The 12,915-nt window shown below is 35.6% G+C and overlaps 1 protein-coding gene across 5 annotated transcripts in view; it reads right to left on the bottom strand.

The window, feature by feature from the left end:
• The window catches only part of PLEKHM3 (pleckstrin homology domain containing M3), a 180,581-nt gene extending 167,916 nt beyond the window's left edge, over positions 1-12,665 (bottom strand). For 3 of the 5 annotated variants that reach the window (XR_004232799.1, XR_004232800.1, XM_031958192.1), the window contains exon 1: positions 12,498-12,665. The gene's annotated coding sequence lies outside the window, so the exon portion shown is untranslated. The remainder of the gene's footprint in view (positions 1-12,497) is intronic. The other 2 variants (XM_031958191.1, XM_031958190.1) reach the window with 1 other exon arrangement.
• Positions 12,666-12,915: the final 250 nt, after the last annotated feature.

The following is a 12,915-nucleotide window of genomic DNA, read 5'->3' as shown; positions in this document are numbered from 1 at the left end:
TTTGGATTTTCTATGACTCTTCTTATCATTTAAACACTTATATATAATAGTTTGCTTCTTAATATTTTGTAATTTAAAATGCCACTTCCTCTTTGGGAAATGTAAATAAAACTGACATGTTTCTTGTTACAGAATATATATATATATGTATATATACATTTATAGATATCTACATTGATAGTTAAGACCTTTTCCCTTTTGTTAGAAACCTTGTACAATGAAAGGGTATATTTACTCTCCTCTATGACATCCATGTCAGTACTCATATGTTTAAAAAAAAAAAAATCAATAAGCAATTCCATAAGACCTTTGATTCTCCTTTGAAAAAACATTCCAAGGGCTCCTTCTTGGCATTGCTCCTGAACTCCCTTGGTAGATTCAATTATATAATGTCCTACAAGTGTTAATTGATTCTCCTTATCACCACTAAAACTAGTTGAGGTACACTACTGTCACTCCCACCATGCCCCTTTCCCCAACTTTGTAGTGTTCCTTCATCTGGATCCAAATAGCCTAATGGCACCAAGCATCACAGTTAACACACCCTCCATACCCCTCCTCATTAGCTAACCTTGGATTAATAGGAAAATATTTCAATATCTTATTCTCATTGTCACTAACAAATTACTGCATACAAAGATCTCAAAGCATATATCTGGAAGCAAACATCTTATTACCAACAATCTCCATCCTAGAACTCCGAAAAGACAGGGAACATCTCTACCGCAAGAAGTCAAAAAATAGGACTTTGCTGAATAAAGGCAAACCTAGGAAACTATTTTTTGGAAAATCATCACAATCAAACCAATTTTAGAAACTGTAAAACCATTACCCTAATGTGGATGTACATTTGGAGGCCCACAGAATCCCACCCCTGTCTCCAGCTAGCTCTAAAGAAAATTCTTTAACAAATCTCTTTTGGACACATCTTATATGTGGTTTCTTCTTTTTTCCCTTCTCTAGTGTGGATGCTGGGAATCACATATTTATTCATTTGAAGAAGCATTTGCTGCCAAATAAAGGAAATGAAATGGATAGAACAAGAACAAAATGATTAAGTTTCCTCATTTTTAAATTTCTCAAACAACTCTCATTATAGTTCCTGTAGTAAATGATCCTAATTTACTAATCTAATCTCCCTTTATAGATAAGGAAACTGAAGCTCATAGAGGCAAAGAGACTCGTTTGTGAATAATATTATTTTAAAAGCTTATAAAAGAACCTTGGCGCACTAAGTGCACTGGATATTTGTAGTAATGGAAAAAGGGAAGGAATAGAGACAGAAAATGGAGATATGAGGCACTGAAAATAAATTCAGCTCTTTTGTAATTTTGTTGCGATTTGGCCTTGACTCTGGAGTCTGTACAATAAGTTTCACAATGCCATCTGAGAAATTAATGTATAATATCCTTACAAAATATGAAAGCTACAGTGGAGAAAAGTAGAACAAGGAATATAAAAACATAAAAAGAAATGTTGTAACCCTAAATGTGCAGCAGAATTGTCAAAAAATAGATATAGAGATAAAAAGCCATTTTGAAGGGTCATTAAAATTGTTAGCAAGTATACAAATCTCATTCAAATAGAAATCTGTTACTAGGAGACAAAGAAGAGGCAAACTATTATTTAAAAATCTTGGTATATACTACATATGAGAAAAAGGGAAGAATGTTGCCCATCTATTTCTTTTCAGACCTTACTAGGTAGCAAAACCAAAACCAAAACCAAACAAAACACTGAGGAAACACTTTTTTAAATCTGTCAACTACCATGATCAATTCTACTTAATCATGGTGATTCAAAGTTACTTTAGTAAATCAAATGTGTTCACTCAACTTCTTTAGCCTGATTTTGGTTTCTATTCCTGACATCTACGAATGAAGCTAATAATCTTAACTAATTAGATAATAAAAATGAAATAGGTATAATAGTAATTGAGACCTTGCATTCTATACAGCAACACAGGTTAGAGGTCCGGGGAAATCAGATGACCTGACCAAAGAATATGTTGCAGTGGAAATATGAGCAAAAGACTGAAAATCTCTCTTCAAGTAGATAGGTTATAGAAAGTATATGACGATACCAATTCTTCATCTTTTTTGTGTGTGTGATGAAGTTGAGGGTCCAATTCAGTGTTAATGCCTTTACCCTGAATTTTGAAAAGGCTTGGGGACTTCAGTTATATCGTGACTTTTTTTTCATTCACCACTGAATAAAAGCTTATGCTTATATACTGCATTACAGCTGATAATTTCAGAAAGGCCTAGAGAGACTTATTTGAACTGATGCTAAAAGAAATGAACAGAACCAAGACAGCATTGAACACAAGAAGAAGATAATGTGATGATCAACTCTGACGGTTGTGGCTCTTTTCAATAATGAGGTGAGCCAATTCCAATAGATTTATGATGGAGAGAGCCATCTGCATCCAAAGAGAGAACTATGGGAACTGAATGTAGATTACAACATAGTATTTTTACCTTTTTTGTTGTTGTTTGCTTGCTTGCTCTTTTTATTTTTTTCTTTTTGATTTGATTTTTAGCTTGTGTGTATGATAAATGTGTAAACATGTATAAAAAGATTGCATATGTTTAACATATATTGGATTGCTTGCTGTCTAAGAGAGGAGTGGAGGGGAAAGGAGGGAGAAAAATTTGGAACACAAGGTTTTGCAAGGATACATGTTGAAAATTATCTTTGGAGTGCAAGGGATAATGTTGTAAAAAAAAATTACCCAGGCATGGATTCTGTCAATAAAAAGTTACTATAATAAAAAAAAAAAAAAAAGAAAAGAAAATTATCTTTGCATATATTTTGAAAATAAAAAGCTATAAGCTATCATTAAATAAAAAAAAAAAACATGGAAAGATTTGTATGAAATAATGAAGTATACAATGAACAGAACCAAGAGAAAGTTTTATACAATTACAGTAATAGTGTTTGAAGAATAATTTAACAACTAAGTTATTGAGTATTATAAATATACAGCTCAATTATATAGGGCATATAGAGGAAGATGCTATCCACTTTCAAGAAAAAAATCAATAAACAGAAGTATACATAGTCTGGTTATATATACATATGTGTATGTATATGTATGTGTATGTGTGTATATACACATAGACATACACATATGTATATATAACCAGACTATGTATAGTACACACATATATACATACACACAACGGTGTCAGATACTGGCCTTCTCTAGTGAAGGGTGGGGAAGAGGGAAGGAGACAGATCTTAAAATGTAACAAATAAAATAAAAAAAATCTCAGCCAATCAATTTAACATTCTTCTCTAAAGCATTTCTCTGGTTACTGTTTGTTACCAATAAAATCAGAGATCTCCAAAAATATTCTCCATGAAACCAAGCTAAATGATAAAAAGACTAATTCAAATCTTTGATTGTCTCAATAGTCAAGATTGTGATGTTCCTGGGACCTTGTGTGAACTTGGGTCAAAAAGGTGACATGCCTTATTAGGAAGTCCATTTTAAGTATGTACTGCTCCACGATTTTTGCCAAAACTCCAAAATGGGATCATGAAGAGTCATTCATACCTGAAAGGACTCAATGACACAACTATTTTTAAAACAGACAGAAAACTCTCTAGTAGAAAACATTTACTTGGACAAAGCAATTACATGAGTTTTCAGCTTTCCTCTTTCATTTTCTTGATAGGCAATCATCAATTTATTGTTGCATCAAAAAAATGAAAAATAACCTCAAGGTGTCTTCATGCTGGGACAGTCTTAAAAAAGCCATAGTATAACTCTAAAAACCTAAGTAGGCATTGCTGAAGTCAGATTTTAAAGCTAGTACCAATATTAACAGAAAAAAAAAAAAAAAAAAAAAAAGGCTTGGTGTATTCTGTGTACTCTTGACCTTCTTCTGAGCCAAAGCCATAAAAATCTACCAAACCTGAGCCTGACCATAATATGGCATCTTAAGGAATTACTTGAATTCCTAAACAAAGGATGTTTCCTGAATATGACACCAAATTTAGAGATGATTTAGAGAGCTTATTAGTTCATGTAACTATGTAGCTACTTGGGTCTGACTGCCAGAAGTATGCTTCTGAATAGGCCAGAGATGCTTATTATCCCAAGGAATGATCCAACAGATTTATTGAAGAAAAAGCATTCCCATAGGTAAGCTTGCTTAGTCTGATTTTTGTCTTTATTTCTGATTACTCGGCATCTCTATTTAATCCAAACTCATCTGTCAAGTGTCCTTGTTCTGAGAACATTCTTCTCAATCTTCCTTTCCATTTTTTCTTACCCTTCCTGACTCTTCTGACTTTTCCTGGCCTCGGTCTAGTTAAATCTATAAAATTAAAGTTGTAAAGAGCCTTGAAATATCATCTATTCCAACTTCCTCTTTTTATAGATGAGGAAATGAAGGCCCATGAAGACAAAGTAACTTGCTAAAAGACAGGCAGGAAGAAGCAGAGCCAGCATTCTAACTCAGGGTTTCTGATTGCAAACCCACTGCTCTTCACACTAAGCCATATTTCATTTCTGAAAATTAAGCTCATTCACCTCCACAACTAAAGACCAGGTGAGATCAGATACCCAGCCCTCCCACATCTGCATTCTCCAAAACTCTGGCATCAGCTCCCCTCTGAATAGGTGAGGACAGCTCCATGGTGCTACATCCCCTTAGCTAACCCTTTCCTTGGTCTCTTGTACACTTGGAAGATAGCTCTTTGTTCCTTCACCTTTACAGTACACTGGATTAGTCCTCTTGACTGACATTCCCCCAGCTCATTTGACTTAATCTGGATCATTAGAGCATTCATAAGAAAATCTTAATCTTTATTAATAATATAAAAATGCTAATATAATTAACAAAGATGAAAGGGAAAGATTACAACCTGCACCATAAAGTGAATGAAGCCCCTGAAGGCTAAGCAAAAATAAAAAAGGAAAAAGAATGAAGGAAAGAAGCATTTATTAAATGCCTGTGATGTGCCATGTCCATTGCTAAGCACTTTATAAAGGATAACTCATTTGAACCACCAAGTATTCACATCCTTATTTTACAGCTGAGGGAAGTGAGAAGGAGAAGGTAAGCAACTTGTCTAGGATCATACAACCAGTAAAGTATCTGAACTTGGGTTTGAACTTGAGTCTTCTGACTTCACACCTAATGCTCAATCCACTGTACCACCTGGTTACAGTAAAAAGACTACAAGAAGAAACAAAGTGATTAGTATTGAAAGGGAAAAGGACAGATTACTAAATAGCATCTCCTTTGATTCTCTTGAAAGAGTTTACTACCAACGTTTTCACAATAAAAATATCCTCTAAGGTGCCTTTCTCTGACTTTGATGGAAGGACATATTATCTTTCGTATAATAAACTAAGTGACTTCATCTACTTGAGCCTATCAGGATCACTCGCTAGGACCAGTGATTAGAAGGTACAGGGATGCAGATTTCAATTTAATGTAAGAACTTCCTGACAATTAGAAATATCTAAAAATAGAATGGGCTGCCTCAGAGGCAGATGCTGCAAATGAAGTTCTATAAAGCAATGGCTAAATGACCCTTTTTCAGGCAAGCTATAGAGGAGATTTATGCTTCAAGCAAATATTTGTATTTTTCAAAGACTTTCCACATTTAAAATTCTATATTTCCATTCATATATAGTCTTGTTGGCAGAGGAAGTGAGATAGAATTCAATTCCCCTTTATCTAATCACCTTGTGACTACTACTCAAACAACCTCATCTAATTTTCATACATAGAAAATAAAAGTAGAGCAAAGATTAACTTTTTGTGATTAGTAGATATTATCATTTGAAAGAGAATATCTAGAAACTTATTTAGTCTTGACTACAGAGAGTCAATCACCTTTGAAAATGTCTCAGAGTCCTCAGAGACCCTAATGTTGACCCAATGTTGACTGGATAGTGAATATGGGACAGGTGGGGTCCTTTGGGTATCAGCCTTGAGCTGCATGGAAAATGGCCAAAGGAGACAAAAGGACTAGGAAGCTACTGCTTGGCCCCTACCACACAGCCATTATAGATTAAGGGAAGATATAAAACCAATGAGTGAAAAAGAAGTAATCTGTAAGATAACAACAGAAAGGGACAGGAGACATGTCATTTGGGAAAATCCAAAGAATTTTACCATTTGAGATTAAATAATGTGTTTAAAGTCACTATGAAAAAAGCAAACTGAGGTTAAAGATCTTGTCATCAGGCAATTCTTGGGTCTGCTGACTCATCTCTTCTGGCTTGTAAAATGAAAATATATCAGACCTTAGAGAAAACACAAATATTGTAGAGCTTCTTGTTTTTAAGTTGTGTCCATTACCCCTCTCAGACTGGCTAAGATGACAGGAAAAAATAATTATGAATGTTAGAGGGGATGTGGGAAAATTGGGACACTGAAGTATTGTTTGGTGGAACTGTGAACAGATCCAGCCATTCTAGAAAGCAATTTGGAACTGTGCCCAAAATATTATCAAACTGTGCATACCTTTGATGCAGCAGTTTCACTACTGAGTCTGTATCCCAAAGAGATCATAAAAGAGGGAAAAGGACCCACATGTGCAAAAAGTTTGTAGCAGCCCTTTTTGTAGTGACAAAGAACTGGAAATTGAGTGCATGCTCTTCAGGTGGGAAATGGCTGAATAAATTATGGTATATGAATGTTATGGAATATTATTGTTCTATAAGAAATGATCAGCAGGATGATCTGCTCTGGAGTCTGGAGAGACTCACATGAGCTGATGCTGAGTTAAGTGAACAGAACCAAGAGAACACTATATACAGCAACAAGAAGATTATGTGATGATCTACTGTGATTGTCTTGGTTCTTCTCAATAGTTCAGTGATTCAAGCTAATTCCAATAGAGTTGGGCTGGAAAGTGCCATATGAATCCAGAAAGAAAACTATGGAGACTGAATATGGATCAAAGTATAATATTTTTTGTTGTTTGTTTACCTCGGTTTTTTCTCTTCCTTTTGATCTAATTTTAAAATAAACAATACTCAAAGCTTCTGTTTCTGAATAAAATTTAAAGTTTGTATAAAATCTGCACAAACACTTGAGACATGGATCATATCATCTTAAATATTAGTTAAAACACTTTTTGGTCTTTGCTAACAAATGACTTTTATAATTTAGAGAGTAGTGTATCTTATAAAATAGCTTAGAAATACCAACAAATTATTTTTCCACTCTGATTTTCAATATTTTGATAAAATAATCTCATCACATAGTTAACTACTATTCATTTGAATAGAAAATACACTGCCTTACCTTGAGGGAGTGCCGCGGGGGTGGGGTGGGGAGGGGGGGGGGTAGAGTGTAAATTAGTTCAGTAATTTACTTTCATGATCCTTCCTTCTATGTAGTCTTTCCTTCTGATTGCTTGGTGAAGAGAAACTTTTCTACACTCCCTGTTTCATATGGCTAGACAAATATTAGAGAATGACCTCTATGATGTTACTCTGCTTGATGCTTATTTTTTTTACCGTAAAAGATGATGTTTTGTTGTCTCACCTTATCTTGTCTTTTGAACAAGAACAAAAAACTTACGTAGCACAAAGCCAAAGAATTGGAGTATAATTGAGAAAAAAGATGAAAAGGAGAAAAAAAAAATGGGTCACTAAATGTAGCACATAAAAATAATGTATGTATCTATTTCATATGGGAAGTGAGAAACGTTCTGATCAGATCTCCCTAATTATGACATTCTCTGACATTTCCCCCCAAATGAGATTTTTTAATAAAAATGTTTCAGTATACAGTACCACAAATAAATGTTCTTGCTAAATAACTAAAACATGTTTCCAAATTGAAAATGTTTAGGACAACATAAACGATTTTAACCAAACTACACATTTTGACTAAGACAAGACCAAATGAACTGCTTTCTTATAAAGCAAACTTTTTTTTAAAAGAGGAAACATTTATGGGTTGGAAATATAGCATTCACTTTTAAACAAAACAAGTATAACAATTCACCTTTCACTCCTAATAATCCCTTCTCTATCAGAGTTATACAAATACTTTTAAGTGAAAGCATTAGGCTGAAGTGTCTAAAATATATCTGCTATATCACACACTAATTATGAGGAGCTAATGTCTCTGAAACCCTGAAATCACTTAAGAAGAGTGGGAAAGATTGGCAGTAAACAACAATCCTGCTGGATTTTAACTCTTAGAATTTCAGAAAACTTCAAGGTAGGGATAAAGTAAAAAATAAAAGATAAAAGAGTGTACTCTTACAGAATCACTACATAAAAGCTGAGATATGCTGTTTGAGAGTGCCTCCATTCTATTTATTAAGCACTTATTATGAACAATAACGGAGGTCTGGGCTGGGGGGGGGGGGGTCAATATTGCCACGATGTATTTGAGAATGGGCTTGAGAATAAGAAATAATTGCCAAATTTGACAAGAACCAAAGGTCAGTCATTCAGTAAGAGTGTATTAAATGCTTAATTTAAGAACTTTAAATTTAAATGTATTGGGGAGATGTAGAAGGGGGGAATCATTGTCTAGGGGAGTTGTCGTTTGGAAAATAACAATATTTATATAGAAATTTTAAGGTTATCAAAGTTCTTTATATTCATTATCTCGTTTAAAACAACATTCTTGCAAGTTCGGCACTATAAGGATTATTATCACCATTTTTCAAGAAACTGAGGCTTAGCTAACTAAGTTAAGTAATATACTCAGTCTCACATTTAGAAAGTGTGTTAAGACATAGACAAATCCATCACTAGCACAGGACCCATAGTCTATCACTCACAATCTAGGACAAAAATACCACTGAGGGAGGTAGCCTAAAAGGACAGAATTCATTACACAAGAAAAGTCTGTGCCTGGTAGGAAAGGGATAGAATAATGGAGGAGGTCACTGCTGAAGATAGGGAGCCAAGCTCACGGAGACAATTTAGCCAATTTGTCCTTAGGCATAACAACTGTTTGTTGTTTATTTGACTTTTCATTAATCTACAATATCCTTTCCTATTTGGATTACTAAAAATATCATTATGGCTTTGTTTATAGTCTAGACAGGGAAGCTGAGATTTAAAAATTATCCAATTGATCAATATAAATAAATCAAATGATTTATTGGATTAATGGATAATTCAGTGACCTACTCAACAAGTAGATTTTGTTTAGACTTAAATTATATAGTTGGTCCAACCACATGGATTAAATTAAGTGGATAACTGCAGATCTCCACTTTATGCTTGCTCAATTTTACATAAGTTCAAAACTGTATTTGTAATACATAACCACAGACTTTCATTTGGAGAGACTATATAATACAATGTTAATTAAAAAGCACCACTTCAGAATCAAAATGGTGGCCCTATTTTTAGTTTAAAATTATGATTCCTGCTATTCATAGAAGAAATTATACTGACAGGTAAGTGTGTTTTTAAAACATATTTTGTCAATTCTCAGGAAAATAATAAGAACTTCTCCATGTCTAGAAAAGGTCAAGTGAAAACAACAAAAAAAATAATGAATGGAATTCAATATAATTGTTCATTTTTCCTATCTGCAGAACCAGCATTCATTTCATAGCATTACTCTCCTCTAAGAATATTTGGATCTATTTGTTTTAGAAATTCTTCAAGCAATAATGGTGTGAAGTATCAGTGCAAAGTGTCAAATGCCAAATCTATTATAAGAAGAAAAATAATTAATGTTTTTTTCCTTAATAAATGAAATCTCTTGCTCCAACACTACATGCCATAGGATCTAGAGTTGCATAGAAGCTAGAGTCTAGAAGACTAGAGAAAGGGTCTAGAATTCAGAATTTCTTACACTTTTTCCACTCGCAACCTTTTTACTAGAGAAATTTTTTATGCACCCCCAGGTATAGAAGCATATAGAATAGGTATACAAAGCAAACGTTACTAATCACAAATCATAGTTTTGTGACCCCCTACATTCACTTACATAGTTCCATAGGGAGTTATAATCCACAGATTAAGAAGCTGAAATCTAGAGGAAGATAATCAAGCATGTAAGATATTGTGCATTTTCTGTACCTTTCTGAAGGGGAATCTGGACATATGGGAAGGTAAAGTGTAAAAAAAGATGGAAGAGAAGAAGAGCAAATGAAGTAGGTGCAAAAAAAAAGTATCATTTTCTTTAGAAAACTTTCCTATTAGTCTGAAATGATGGAATCTTTTCATCCCACTTTGGGGAGGTGGACTCATGCTGTGCTGGTCACTAATTAGAAAGATATTAAGTTGCATCCTTACATCTATTCTTTAATCACAGAAATTCTTCAAGCATCACACAAACCCAGGAAAGTACTTTGAATTGGAAAAGAGTATTACAACAATCTAATCAGGACTTTAAAAGATTTGTTGGCAGATGCTGAATATTCATAGATGAAGTGCAGGAAGAGAATTTCAAGGTCAAGTAACCCAATTCCCTCATTTCACAGATGGACACTGCAGCCCAGGATGTTAAGAGACAAGATCACAAAGGCAGTGAGTGATTGTTTTGGGATTAAAATTTATTTCCTTAAGAGTCTAAATTCAATGGTCTTTCCATCAAACCATGCTACCTCAGTCAAATTACTGGTCTATTTGCAGTGAAACAATATTAATCTGGGATACTTAGTAAATGTATATACATGTGTGGCCATGAAAATGAACACTAATCCTGAAGTTAATGAAAATTTAAAATGCAATCAAGAGCTCTATGAATGTAGATCTCCGCTGAAATTCTCTCATCATTTTCAGTAAACATATCTTCACAAAAGCAATAGCTAATAATGTGCTAGTATCCAGAATGAATATATTACTAAGGCTGGTATATATGACTATTTTAAAATAACCCAACACTTGTTTCCAAATAGCACAATACTTCTGTCAATGCATTTCATTCATTCATTTAATAAACACTTAAGTACCTACTATGTGTCAAGCACTATGCTTCTATAGTTAGTTGTGACTAATCAGACATATGACATACATTTTTTGATTCAGGCATTCCCTGAAGTTTATGGATTGATATCATCCCTATGACTTACTCCATAATTTAGAGCTTCTTAAAACTGTGGTTATGGGATCACATTCCTGAATGTGGGGATTGCTAAATTATGTTTTATTATCAGTAAATGCATTTGTACACTTATTTTAGATACTTAAGGTCACTTAAAAATTTCCTGGGTGAAAAGAAGTGATAAGTGTTAAAGTTCAAGAAGCTTGATTTAGATAACATATATAAGTTTATGTAGGTATAATAAATGTTTGATTTGTACACCTATATTGTACACTTGGGGTCACTTAAACATTTCCTGGGTGAAAAGAAGTGACAAGTGGAAAAGTTCAAGAAGCTTGATTTAAATAACATATATAAGTTTATGTAGGTATAATAAATGTTTGATTTGTACACCTATATTGTACACTTGGGGTCACTTAAAAATTTCCTGGGTGAAAAGAAGTGACAAGTGGAAAAGTTCAAGAAGCTTGATTTAGATAACATATATAAGTTTATGTAGGTATAATAAATGTTTGATTTGCACACCTATATTTGTACATTTGGGGTCACTTAAAAATTTCCTGGGTGAAAATTTGTGCCAAGTGGAAATAGTTTAAAAAGCCTTAAGATTACACATATAAGTATATGCAGGTACATATTTGTAAATGTGTATGTATATATATATATAGTCTTAAATCGTATAATTTACATCACATATATACATTTGCGAATATATAGACCAATATTTCATATATAAGTACATATATGTTAAATACACAAGCGTACATATAAACTAACTTTTGTAAATATATACATGGACTTCTAGTAAATTAAACGACTATTCCTATACCTATTTGTATATATACATAGACTTAGGTTATAATTGAGTTTTCAAAAATTAAAAATCTCCATTGTTAAAGAAAAAACTTGTTAGTAAATTATTTCTTAAAAAAAACAAAACAGGGCCCCCTCTCCGAGCCCTTCCTAAAGAAACAGCGCTAGAAGGTTAACCACGGCATGACTCAAACTGGATCTCCTGAAAATTCTCTAGCATCTTCCACCCGCTTTGCTATTGGTCGGAGCGGATCAGACCTTGATGCCGGGCCTAAAGGAGGCCCAAGACCTCGCCCGGTCCCGCGCGCTCTCACAACAGGATCACCCCTTCAGTCGCCCCACCCCCACCCCAAGTCCGCCGAAGGTCTGATTTATGAGGAAGCAGAGGCCCAGGTGTCCTGCCCTCCTCGGCCCCGCTGGCTCTTTGTCTGCGCCGCGTGCTGGGGTTTTCTCGGACCCCGGGATGGCCTCTCGCCTAGGCAGTTGGGGCCCTGGGGCGCTTGCGTGATGTTACCGACGCTAGGCTGCGAGAGCGGGTGCTTTTGCTCACACGCCCCCAGCTCCCGGTGCGGTGCGGACAGCGACCCTCGCTACGGGAGCCCGGCTGTGTCCCCGCCCCTTCCCCCTCCCCCCTCCCCGGGGAACAATCCCCACGAGGGGTCCGCGCGAGGGGCAGGCACTCACCTAGCGCTCACCCCCGCCGGACACAGGTGAGGTAGGACTCGCGCCCTCCTCGTCCTCCGCGTCCTCCCGCGATGACAGCCCGGAACCGGCGCCGCTCCCCCCCAGCTTACGCTTTCTGTTTACAATCTGCCTGCCTTGGTCCCCGTCTTAAAGCCTTCCCTCCAGCAACCCAGGGAAACGCAGACTCCGACCAACAAGGTTCCAGGCTTGCCGAAGGCGTTCAACCCCCTCCCCCCCACCACAAAAAAAAAAAAAAAAAAACACACAACAACTCGCCCCGCCTTCTTCTCCTGTCCGGGGGAGAATAGGCGTGGAAGGCAAAGCTCGAGACAGCCGCGCCCTGGTGGCCTGTTTGTTTGTTTCCCCAGGGCTGGTCCGGTGAGGCGCGCGCAGAAAGCCACAGCTATGCGGAACGCCC

The sequence above is a fragment of the Sarcophilus harrisii genome, chromosome 3 (assembly GCF_902635505.1).
Source record: "Sarcophilus harrisii chromosome 3, mSarHar1.11, whole genome shotgun sequence".
Taxonomy (NCBI): domain Eukaryota; kingdom Metazoa; phylum Chordata; class Mammalia; order Dasyuromorphia; family Dasyuridae; genus Sarcophilus; species Sarcophilus harrisii.
This window is presented reverse-complemented; position numbering and strand designations above follow the sequence as displayed.